This window comes from Orussus abietinus, unplaced genomic scaffold, assembly GCF_000612105.2.
Source record: "Orussus abietinus isolate OABI.00-Male unplaced genomic scaffold, Oabi_2.0 scaffold5, whole genome shotgun sequence".
NCBI lineage: Eukaryota > Metazoa > Arthropoda > Insecta > Hymenoptera > Orussidae > Orussus > Orussus abietinus.
This window is the reverse complement of record NW_019394929.1, coordinates 2,732,406-2,744,793: the sequence shown is the minus strand read 5'-3', so window position 1 is coordinate 2,744,793 and position 12,388 is coordinate 2,732,406. Positions and strand designations below refer to the sequence as shown.

The following is a 12,388-nucleotide window of genomic DNA, read 5'->3' as shown; positions in this document are numbered from 1 at the left end:
TACTCGCGTTTCGCGTATATATCCGTCGAATTTGTACGACTCGTCCCGAACCAAGGAAACCGGATCGCGCCCTTCCTCTCTCCGACGTATCATTCCCGGCGTGACGATCGCGCGAAGGGGCGGTGGGGCCCTTAACCCAATCGGAGGCGACGAACGAGCCACCGAGTATCTCGGGAATATCCTATTTGCTCGGGCTCACGGGGTTATTTGTCGGCCAATTATTTGTCTCGGCGAGCTGCTCGAACCGGCCGACCTTTGATTATTCCTCCGAGGACCGAACTCGTCCACCCTGACCGGAACTGGACAACTGTTTGTCTTCGATGCGTGCGGTTCGCGGCGGACGTGACGCGAATAGCGATCGCCGTTATGCGCCGGGACGGAGCCTTCGGCTTTGCCCCTGTCGCGTCGGGGTGGAGGCGCTCCCGAAATCCGCGATCGCGTTTATCGCGCCCGATCGAGCCGTAAGGCGTGAGAGGACCGCTCGGTGCGTGTTGATTTTGGGGAGGATAACCGGAAACGTGCGAATTCCCGAAAGACTTGGATCTCCGTCTCCTCCCCTAGAGCTCCCGTCTCGCCCTTTCGGAGGCGATTCCACCCCGGGTTAATTTTCCTCCTTTTTTCGGAGCTCGACGCCGAGCGCAATCCCGAAATCCGAAAATTCCTCATCGGGTAAACGGTAATGAACGGTAATTAATGGTTACCAATTACGCCCAATCGTGCACGGGGTGAAATTAAATGCCGCCGAGTCTGCAATTGGGTGGCGTGGCCCCACGCCCGCGGGAAGAAAAATCATCGGTCGTTTTTTGCGCTCGATATTATCCTCCAATTGTGGTAAATGGTCGTTGGCGTGCCAGGGGGTTGCGAACCGTCACCTGGCCGTTCCATTCGCTCATTACGTAATGCGCGCGAATTACAAGGGCGATGCATCATTTCCAAGTGCTCCGTCCCCAGTGACGTTGCCAAAATCCGAATGGAGGTCGCGCTCCTCGACCCCGCTCGTGACCGAGCGGCCATCCTGGACGCGCCCGCAACGACTACGATCCGCGGCTGAATCCCGACATCGGGATCGTTTCGACCTCGACGAGATGTCCGCGAAACGTTACGGAGGCATCGTCCGCGATCGCGGCGACACCGGCGAGGGCCTCGCGGGTGGGACACCTGGTTCCGCGCGTAAAAGCCCTCTTATTGGCTCGTAACGTCCCACTCGGTGGAAGCCTTTACTCCGCGTCGCGGGGAGTAAAGGCGTGCCCGGGCGCGGACGGGGTCGTCGGTACTCGGAGGGTGACTTGTCGCCATTTCGGCCGCTACAGGGAGTACATAAAGCGGGTCACCGGCTGGTTTTATTAGGGCGAAATGGGATGTACCGGGCCGTGTCGGAGGGCACTAATCTTCCGTGTCTCTCGGGAAAGGGATCCACGCGGGAAAGAGGGTGATTTTCCGGGATACTCGCGCAAGGAACGGCTGCCCACGCTCTCGAGTATTTTTTCTCCGAACGCGCTATCGGCCGATATTCGCGTCACCTCCCATTCTCGTTCCAGGACGCTCGGTGGCCGACGCTAAATGCGCCCCCGTGCGCCAAGGAATAATTTAGTCATCGGTTCGCCCGGGTAATTCGGTCTCCGGGACAACGCGCATCGCCGGCGGCTCCCTTTGGCCTCCCGGCGCCGCAAGTAACGACCTATTTTCCTGGGTGGCTGCGGCATAATGAAATGCATCGCTGTCCTTTGAAAGATTATAATCCAATGCAGATTAAAGCCAGGACCGTCGCCCTCTTCGCCCGACTCCGCCGCAAACGACGCGAAGAGTTCCCGCAAAGGGAGGCGCCGGGAACGCTAATCCATCGGGAAGCCCTCTCGGAGGCGAAAGGAGGAACTCTCTCGTTCGTCGATGGACGGAGGAGAAGAGACCGGGAAACCGACGCGTCGATCCGCAAAATGGCGAGTCGGGTTCGATGCGAAACGGGCCGACCGGTTTCCGGAAATCAGTTTTTCGATCCTCGAATCCTCGCGTTAACCCTTATTTCGGCTCACCGTCGAGATTACTTCCTTTTTCGTCGAGTTTCCCTGGGCGGATTTTCGCCGCAAGCCCCTGCGGTACCGAATCCGGCGCGGCAATCCGCGTGACTGACAGGGCCAAGTGGGACGCGATCCCGGAACTCGTGCAACGATTTCGGAACAGGGCCGACGAGGTCGCACCCGAGTTGCTCGCGAAACCAAAGCCCTCGTTCGGAGGGAGACAACGAAAGGACGCGATACCTAATCGGTCGGTCGACGAAGCTCCGACGCGAGATCGATCGATCGGGTCTCGGAGGGATAGACGTCGACTCCGAACCGTCATTGGCGACGATCGACTCGGTCGAGGGTAGACGGTAAAATTAAAAGAAAAATAACGAGGGAGAGGCCGCCTTCCCCTCGCACTCTCGATGGGAACGCGTTCGGGGAAGCAGAGGACAGCTACTTCCGAGTTCTCCGGGACTCCGACCCGAGGTTACGCGACTCAAAGGATACGCCGGTGTTAAGTTAAAATATACATGCAAATTCTCTCACAGTTTACTGGAAGGCGAGTGGGAGGATCTCGAGGGTCTTAGGCGGTGTAACGGTATATGCCATTTGTACCGAGGGAGGGAGATAGCTCTTCCCTGAAAGGGGAAGTTTTCTGAAAAGTGCCGGAGCGAGCTGAACGAGCTTTCGTCGTGACGCGCTCATTTTTAGCGATGCTCCTCTCCTGCTCGAGCGGCGCTTCCCTCCGCGTCGAAGAAGGTTGCCCTCGTTAAAATTCATTCCGATCCGCAAACCACGTACTTCGCCCGCCCCGGCGTATCGTTCTCCGTCCCGCTGGAAGCGATAACTCGTTCGGTTAGGCTCGCAATTTTCCTCCGGTTCGGTTTACCTCCCGGTCCGATCGCCGCGCATCGGCCTGGACCTCCGCCAACGCGCCTAAAGCGAGAAAACCGTAACTTTTCCCCCGGAGCCCGTAAAAGATAAAAAAGAGCCGATAAAAAGGGTTCCCAATGAGCATCAACTTTCCGCATCTCTCTCATTCCCGCTCCGTTTCCGACCGAATGGCGACCTCCGCATCCACGAGCCTCGGAATTCCGCAAAGTTTCGACTTAAACGCGGACGCGCGTTGCGGGGAAATTATCGCGGGGCGAAAACATCCCGCGAAATCCCGTTTTTCCTCGTAAGGCCGCTTTTTATTCCCGTCGAGGCAAGTCGGGAACCGTGGGAGCCGGAAACGCCGCAATATATCGCGGCGTCTTGCGAGGTCCCGCGCAATTCGTGCCGCGTAGAATTCCGGGCTCGTGGAATTCGACGACGTCTCCCGGACCGAAGAGGAAGGAGAGATCGGACCCAGTTCCGGGACGTCGCCTCCCCCGTTCCCGGGGGAGCGCATAGGCTCGCCGTTTACGTCGGCCGGCGCGTACTCGGCGTGCCGGTTGTTCCGCGCCGAAACTCGAGCCGTCCTCCTCGTATAACCCGGCGCACACGGTAACGAAGTCCCCCTCTCGGCATAATGAAAGCCCACACTCGTCGCCCTTCCCGTCGCGGCGATTTCCTCCTCTCCGGTTCGCGACCTCTCGCGATCGGGTCGCGCGTCGACTCGGGCTCGTGCTCCTCCGAGACGAGAGACCCTCTTCTCCTCCCGTCCCCTCGCCCGGCCCGAACGAATGCATTACTTTCGCGCTCGTCTCGGGCTTGATGCATCGCCTCGACTTCCGGCAGTCCTGCCCCTTCCCTGGACCGGCGCGTTCCCGAGAGATTGAAGCGAATAGAAAATAAAACGCGACTCGGATTACGGGAAAAATCGAGGGCACGAAACGTGACCCGTCCGTCGCGAGACGAGAACCGTTCCTCCGGGCGGCCTGTTTCGGAAAAACCGGGAGCAGGGCGACCGGTGGAGGCCGGGGCCGTCTCCGGCCTGGACGGCCGGGCCCTCGGCCAGCGTGTCGGCGCGCTTATCGATCGGACCGCGTTGGGCGCGTTTGCTCGCTCCCGATGCACCGGCTCGTCCCGGTGCCGGTTACAATTTACCCGCGGTTATGCCCCGGCCTAAGCCAGCCTCCGGCTCCCGGCTAATTGCGGTTAAGTTAAATTCGCGCGCGCGGGCCAACGGACACGGCGGAGGCGAGCCCGTCCTCGGACCGGGACGTTTCGTTGCGCGCCGGAAAATCGACGCAATTCTCGCAAAAGCGAGCTCTCTCGGAGGAGGAGGAGGAGGAGGAGGAGGAGCGTCGATCGCCGGACGGCGACGGAGAAGACTCGCGGACGGGGGAATTTAACGAGGCCCGTTTCCATTAAGCGCCACTCTCTCTCTGTCCCTCTCGACGGGACGAACCGAATCCCTTCGTAATGGAGCCTCGCGGGACGCGGATGGAACCATTGTTTCCGCGGGCGTCGGCGGCCGATGTCACCCTCGACCGTTTCGGAAGGGGACGCGACTCTGTTGGTTTTCTCGAGTGCGTAAACCGGTGCGCCCCGTTCCCGGCGAGAGGGGCTCGGAATCGCGGGACGGAGTCGTCGAGAGGTTAATTCGTTAATGGGACGGAACTCGGGCCGAGCGTTTTGCCCGCCTGCCGCTCGTTTCCTCGGGAGCTTCCCGTTGGGGCTTCGACCCCTTTGGTCTCGAAAAAACGAGCGTCTACCCCTCGCGAGATCGTTACCTCTCGCGTCGCGCCCTCCGGAGCACCGTCGAGTCGGAGGGGAGGCCGTCGCTAACCCGAACCCAATCCAGCGGTGCTTGTTTCGCCGATTCGTTAGCGCCGAGCTAACGAATCGGTGCGCAATTATGCCGCGGCTTAGGGCGGCCCGAGGAGCGCGGAGAGGCCAGGACTTCCGACGAGTTTTCCCTGGAGGTCGCCGCGGAGGGTTTACCAAGGTTTTCTCGGAGGGGCCACCTCGGACGCGAAGTGACCTTAAGCCGAGAGATTTCGTCGGCGGATTCGATCCCCGGGGAGGAGGAATTACGTCCTCGGCGCGAGAGGAGAATCCGGGGCCGGGTCGAGGCGGCGACCCCGATCGACCTCTTTCCCAACCTCGAGCCGCGGGAAGACTCGTCTTTGTCGCGCGAGGCGCCTCCGCGACCGACGCTCCTCGTCTTATTACGAGGCCGCTTTGAACACCGCCTCGGTACCGGGTCGAAACTTCCGCGGGCCGACCTCGCATCTCGGGAGAACGCATAGGATATCGCTTAGCGACGTCGCGACCAATGAGCCGGAACTCCCGACGAGGTTGGCTCGCGAACGCAGGGGCATTTACGGGTCGTTAAGGCGGCTCGGCGTCGCCGAGGGTGAGCCGTTAACGGCTCCGACGAGGTCGGCCCGACGTCGAGGAACGGGCGAGCGCTCGCTCCGGAAATGCCGGCAACTCTCGCGGGTGGAGGCGTATCGGCGCGGAAACGTAAAAACGATATCGCGAGGCGGAGGACGTTCGAGGGAGAAGGTGACGGCGGGAACGTCGCGCGATTCGCGAAAGTCGATCGGCGGGGCAGATGTCACCCGGAAGGGGCGAGGCGAGTCGGGTCTGGATCTAACGAGGACCCTCGTTTTGAGCGATACTCGCGGCGGGGAAGATTCCGCGAGAATTTCTATCCTCGGAACGTTAAAACCGGCCGTACTCGACGGCGACGGCCGAGACGATCCTGCGTAGGCATCGCGGAAGAGGGCTGATCGCGGCAAGTGGACAATCGGTTATTAAGTCGAAACGACTCGAGGAGCGGGAAGGAGGGAGGCCGAGCCGTCGTGCCGAGGAAAGTCCGTCTTTGGGGCCGGCGAGCGAGGGAGGACGAGAGAGGGCGAGTGGAGGTGGGCGAAGGTGGGCGGAGGTGGGCGGAGGTGGGCGGAAGCGGGCGGAGGCGACGGGCGACGGGATCGATGCGCACCGACGGCACTGGATAACCCGTCATCCGGTGCACCGATATTCCTACGGCGAAATGTTCTTCGTATAAAACGATCGAGCTCCGTTTTACCTTCCGCAATCAGCCCCTCGTCCTTCTCCGCGGCCTCGCCGCCTCCTCTCGCCTCCTCTCGCTCCCTCCCCCGCTCTTCCGCGGCCATCCGTCCCTTTCTGTCGCCCCCGCTCCTCCTCCCGTCCGTCCATCTCTCGCTCTCGCTCGCTCTTCCGCCCAGCCGGCCTCCCGGTAACGGAGTTCGTTGAACGATCGACTCTATAAAGTTTAATCGCCGACATTTCGCAGTGGCCGGATACGTGTACGTAGCCCACGTACGTAGGTAGCTACGTAGCCGCGCGGTCCAGCGACGTCCTCTTCGGGACGACCCGGCTTCCGGGTCCGGCTTCGTTAGCTCCGCGACGCTCTTTTTTTCGGGGACGTCCGGGGTTGAAATTCAACGGATTCCGCGTTCGCGAGATAACTAGGCCGAGCTACCTTCTCCCTTATTTTTCCCCGGAGCCCCTTTAGCGCTGCCCGTCTTCCGTCGCGAGTCGCGCGATAACGTTCTCCCTGACGGAACCGGACCGACTGGGAAGGGAGGAAAAAATGTGAATTACGTCGCCGTTACCTCCGAGCCGGCTATTTTTCAACGTTCCGCGTTGAATTTTATAAAGCGGATTTTATAATGCTTTATCGCTGACGTTTCGCAGCGGCCCGACCCGCGCACGACCCACTTGCGCGCCTTCGAGGGCATTCCCGTGCAGGACCGAAGATGCCGGAGAACGATTTTCGTCAAATGCATGGGCCCGTCGTTTTTTCCCTTCCCTCCCGTTAAATCGATCACCGTCAACGTCCGGTGGTCAATCATCGTCCACTCGTCTCGCGGGAAGCCGGTAATTGCGCCCGGTAATATCGCCCGATAAAAATGGCGCCTGGGAAATCGGCCCGTAAATCCCCCCTCGGTTTCGCCGCGCGACGTATGCCGACGTCTCCCCGACGTCTCCTCGAGACCAAAAAGAAGCGGATTACGTCGCTAACGCTATCGAGCCGGCCGTTCTTCAACGTCTCGGGAGCTGGACGCTGATTTAGCGCGATTCCGAGCTACCTTTCCTCGGTTTTTCAACCCTCCCTCTCTCGGTCAGACTGAGATATCGACCTCCGACTCCCGCGAGTCGTTCCGGACCGAACCGGGAGGAATGAAAATCGGACTCGGTCACTTCTTCCCGGAACGCGGAATAACAAGGAGGCCATTTACATTTGTATCACCCCGGGTTTTCGGAATCGATGCTAATCGGTCGATCTTCCCACAAAGAACCGATCGTTTCCTTTGTACGGCCCATCTCGGACTTGGCTATTCAAAGATCCGCGTATTTTCAAATTAGCCGTCCATCGAGGGTCTTTACGCCGAAGAAGGGGAATAACTTTCGACGGTCGGGAGGGCGATTGTAATTTCGAGCCGCGGATTAAATAGCGCGAGTACTTGGAGAGGAATCGCGCGAAAGCGAGCTCGGCTGATCCCGGAAATATTCGTTTCTAGAATTTCCGAGGTAAAAGTTGAGACGAGAGCGTTTCAAAGTGTCGAGCAGTCCGCGACTCGTGCGTTAGCTCACTTTTCCAGTATTAATGTAGAAGGAAAGCTCCGACCCCGGGAGCTTTACGAATCCGTGCTAATTTGTATTACGTTGCAAAGTAAATGGAGATTTTCCCGGCGGGAAGAACGACGACTCCACTTTGCACCAATCTCTGAACGATAAGAGAGGGCAGGTCGTCTCTCTCTCTTCTTCACCCTTTGGATGTCTATCGATCCCTTGTCCTAGAAGAGAGCGAGAAATAAAACCGACTTTCCCCGTAGCCCGTAATACGCGACGAACGAGGCGCGAGTTATTTTTTCACGGGGCATCGAGGCGTAAACTCGCGACATTCAGGAAATTTTAACAAGCTGTTGAGTCGGTCACGCGTCACCGCCGTAATCGTAAATGAGAAATTGCCCCGCTTAACGAGCCATCATTTTTTACGGGAGTTAAGTAGGTGCAATCCGTTTCCATGAATTCGGCGTCGTACCTCTGGCGCGGCGAGTACGCGCGGCGTAACGTTGATTGGTAAATTTATGCTTGTTTTGCAATGAAATATAGCGGATACGGTACAGGGCGGTACATTCGAGTTCGGACCATTAGAGGGTAAATTCATGCGTGCAATACGTATCGGTACAGGATACGGAAAAGTGGGAACGCGTTCATAACCGAACGGGTAACTCGGCGTCGTCGAACTTGCGGACCAAATCTGTCGCGTTTAATTAGAATTCGTCCGATGCGTTCGAACGGCGCCTTCGACCGTTCCTACGACCGAACCGAATCCTTCGCTCGACTTTCGTTACTCTGAAATATTTGCCATTCTGGGATAGGAATTTACAGGGCAAAAGCTATCGGCTTTAAGCTGCCGGCCCGTTGTCATTCATAGCAGGCAGGAACGTTTTGTGTCCGAAATCCGGATTGAAAAGTTTCGATCGCCTGCAGTCCCTGCACATCCCGTCAGGGGAATCGCATCGATCCCGAGTCAATGTTTTCCAGTCCGGATCGGTTCGCACCTTCGCGCGAGGCTCCCTTTTATTGCGCGAATTTGGCGTTCCCGGCGTGAGAGAAATTCCATCCTGCTAATAACTTCGCGGCTACGCCCTGAATAAAACCAGGAAAAATTCCGCTCTTTCGACCCTTCGCCGATATTATCGTTACGCGGATAGCACGCGAGCTGGTTGGCGTTTTAAGTAGACGCGGCGGAGTATTCGGCGAGTTTCGCTTTACCGACGTCCCGTCTCGACTTCTCCAGGCGTTGCTCCTCGCGCGAAAAATTGGCTTTGGGAGTCTATCGATTCCGAGTCTATCGCATTTCGAGCCATCTCCGTAAGGTACCTCCTTCGGCCCCGATGGCTAGGAAAATGCTCGTCATATTGTCCTCGCCTCGCGTTATCCCTTATTTTCCCTCCGCGTTCTTCTTAGTTCCTTTTCTTGGCAAATATTTGAGGTAATTTCTTTCGTCCGAGTCGGCCTTGGGTCTCCTTCGGAAGTGCTCCACGCCTCTCGGCTTTCCCTCGCTCGATGCCGCGGATTGGCGGAACATCGAAACTTCGAGGGCCGCGCGATCGTCGCCGATCCGACTCGATTGCGCGTAATTCGCGGACCTAATCTTCGACTCGCGATTCGGCGCGATTCGAGCCGTGCCCGCGACGCATTCATCGACCTCAATGGCTCGCGATACGTGCACGTCATACGTCCACGTATTCCGGGGCGGGGCGGGTGCTTAAATGCTGCCTGCGGATTTTGAGCCCCCGGACTCGCGAGAATTTCCGAAATCCCCGTAGCGAATGCCACGCCGTGCGCGCCTACGTGCCCGACGAGCGGCGGCAATTTGTCAAGTTCGATCGGGCGATCCGCATCGATCGGTCCATCGATCCGAACCGGCCGGGGGGAAGGCTTCCCCCGAGCGCGCCGATTCCCCGGGTCGAGCGAGGAACGCTCGAAGCGGTCGTTGAAAGTAATTTCGAGGTACCTAGAATTTTGGAACGAGCAACGAATCCGCATCTCTCGAGAAGTCGTTCGGGCGCGCCTCCGAGGCTCGAACGAAGCTCCCTCCGCGGAGGCTCGGTGCGTCCCCAAGAGTCGCGGAATTCCGCAAACTTTAGCGGCCCGTTCCTCGGCGTATAGATTAACCAAATGAGGTTGAAAAAGTTCCTCGCGGTCGGAGCTCAAAGTAGATTCCTTTGGTCGACGCCCTCTCTGCGGCGGGTCGGCCGGGGCGGAAGGACACCTTTACGAGCCTCGCCGTTTCCGCGGTCGCCTCGCCGCGGAAAACCTCGGCGAACCTTATTTATGATAAACATCTCCGTAATATCCGCGACTCGTCACGGGACTCGAAACGACGCGGCGAGAGAGCCCTTCGGACTCCCGGGACGTCGTTCGGTCGGGTAAATCGCGCCCGGTACATCTCGGTACCTTAACGGTTTAATGCCCGACCCGTTTTCATTATGGTCCCTCGTATAGTTATCATTCCGTTAAACGAAAGGGCTCGCTACGGTCTCGGCGCCGCCCAACGTCGAACGTCTTCGCCCCGGGGCTGCGATTCCCCCTTCCGGCCCACCCTCTTCCCTCGGGATTTACGAGCTTTTTATGCCATTCCTCCTAAGACTTTAGTACGTGCGTACTACGTGCTTCGACGGCTGTAAAACCGCAATTACGCACGCGTTACGTACCTAAGTACCGCCGAGGAACGCCGTTGACGCGTCCGAGATAGGTGGGGAAATTAACGTTCGACCCCTTCGCGGCATCGGAAGGGAAGGGTAATGAAGAGAGAAAGAGAGGGATCCGGATAGCTAACGTCCGAGCGATCCTCGAGTTTCGACTTTCGTCGCCGGAAGAAATTCTCGTTACGCGTCGAATCGAGTCGCGACGAGGAAGTCGTCCCGGGTTGATCGTTAACGTTAAACGCGAAAATCCAAGTACCGCGGGGCAAACGGTTGGAAAAAAAATTGTTCCTTTAATTGGAGGACCGAAATCGAGGAGTGGCCCCCGAACCGCGAATATTTAGGTACGCGTTAACGTTCCCTCTTCTTCGATCCGAGCCGAGCAATTTAACCGTAACTACGGGAGCCTTTGATCTCATAGGTGCTTTCCAAGATCAAGACCTTGCGGCGTACGGACTTGCAGCTTAATGACGCTCGAGACAGCGCGCGTTTAACCGCCACTCCATTAATCGGCCCTCGATTTCCGAGTCGCGGACAATTTTCAGATTTGCCCTACGATCCCTTTGCCCCCCCTTCTCGGAGCTTTAAAAGCCTCATTCCGAATACAATACGACGCGGCGTCGCCGGAAGTACGAATCGAGGACGAGACCGTCGCGGAAACACGAGTTGCTCCATAAACGCTTTTCAACGGTAAAACGGCATAATTCAGCATTATCCGGTGCGAGAATAACAAAGAGAGCCGGGGGAAGGGTAACCGGAAGTTTCCATCCCCGTCGCGAGAAGATGTCCCGGTTGTACGCGAAACCGAGCATCTCGCGTCTCGCGTCGATGCACCTGCACCGCGGATTCCCGGGCACCTCGTTGACGTCGTCTCTCGCGCCGGAGGCTTCCGCGCTCTCTTCTTCGATCCACCTCGGTTAATTTAGCCGTAACCGCTCGGTCCTTTGATCCCAGCATCCTTGGATCACGATCCTGCGGCGGCTCGACTTCCGGCTTATCAATGCCCTCGATCGCGAGCCTCCGGTTAAACCGCCCCTCGCTCCGCGTGGCCGCGCTCAACGGAAGAAGCGCCTCTCGGAGGAGGAGGTAACGAAATAAAGAGAAACTCCGATGTCGGCGGGGACGAGCTCGCGAGATGTGCCCGCGAATTCGTTAACGTCTCTTAGTCTTCCGAGCCGCTACCGCGTAACCATTTCGCAAAAACTCTCCAGGGGCTCAAAACTCGGAAACGCAAAGTGCCGGTACTTCAACCCTGCCGAAAGCACTCCTCCTCCTTCTGTCTCTCCCGCTCCTCTCCTTCCCTCTCGTCCCCGTTCTCGCTTTCGCTCTACGACTTCCTCCACGCGACTCGCTACTCGTGCTCGGTGCACTCTAATCACTTTCTCCCGAGCCACCTTCTCGTACAAACGGCGTCAAGTTGCGCCTCCTCCGCCCTGGACCGGGATTGCTTCGTGTCACGAACTCGCTCTTACCCACTTACTCCCTCCCGCTGGCTCGTTGTGCTACATAATTGCGGCATTTTTTAGGCACGACCGCCCCAACGTGCCGTGCTCTCCTTTTTCCCTCTCCCCGGTGTTTTTCGGGTTTCTCTCCGCTTTGTGCCCACGAATACTTTTCACGGCAATTTTTTTGCTGCGCCCGTCTAGTTTTATATCGGTTTGCGTACGTTACGTGAACCCGCGGACACGGACGAAGCTCGTTTCGGGATAATCAGGGCGTAGGGCTTTGAATTCTTCGGAAGCTCCCCTCGCGCGAGTCGTCGCGAGCTCGAGACGCGATTTTCGCGCCTACCGTCGAATCCTTCCGTCGTACAAACGACGTCGAGCCGCACCTTCCGCGTCCCGAACCGGAATTTCTTCCGGTCACGAACTCGCACTTACCCGGGGACCCCCTCTCGCGGGCTCGTTGCGCCAAATAATTGCGGGATTTTTTAAGCACGACCGCCGTCTTCCTTCTCTCTTCCTCGTTCTCGAGGATGCCTCGGAAAGGTAAAAGTACCTTCTCTTTTCCATAAGGGATTACATCGTATTCGAAGGCACGCCTGTCGCTTCCTCGGGGTGACGTAAGTGCAATTATTTCCCTAATCAACCGTTCGTAATTTCCCCCGGGAGGCCCCGCATCGGTTCCAACCATTTCCCTCCGCCCGGTCGGCGTAGATTCGACCGCTCGTGGAATCGACTAAGTAAACCGCTTAGAATCCAAAGTACCCGGCATAAAAATTCCGAGAACTGGCCAAGTCCCTATCTTATGCGCGGCCCTTTACAGGCC

The 12,388-nt window shown here is 58.1% G+C and overlaps 1 protein-coding gene across 2 annotated transcripts in view; it reads left to right on the top strand.

Moving 5' to 3' along the window:
• LOC105701344 overlaps positions 1-12,388 on the top strand; it is a 78,808-nt gene that overhangs the window by 47,609 nt on the left and 18,811 nt on the right. The gene's annotated exons all lie outside the window — the stretch shown is intronic.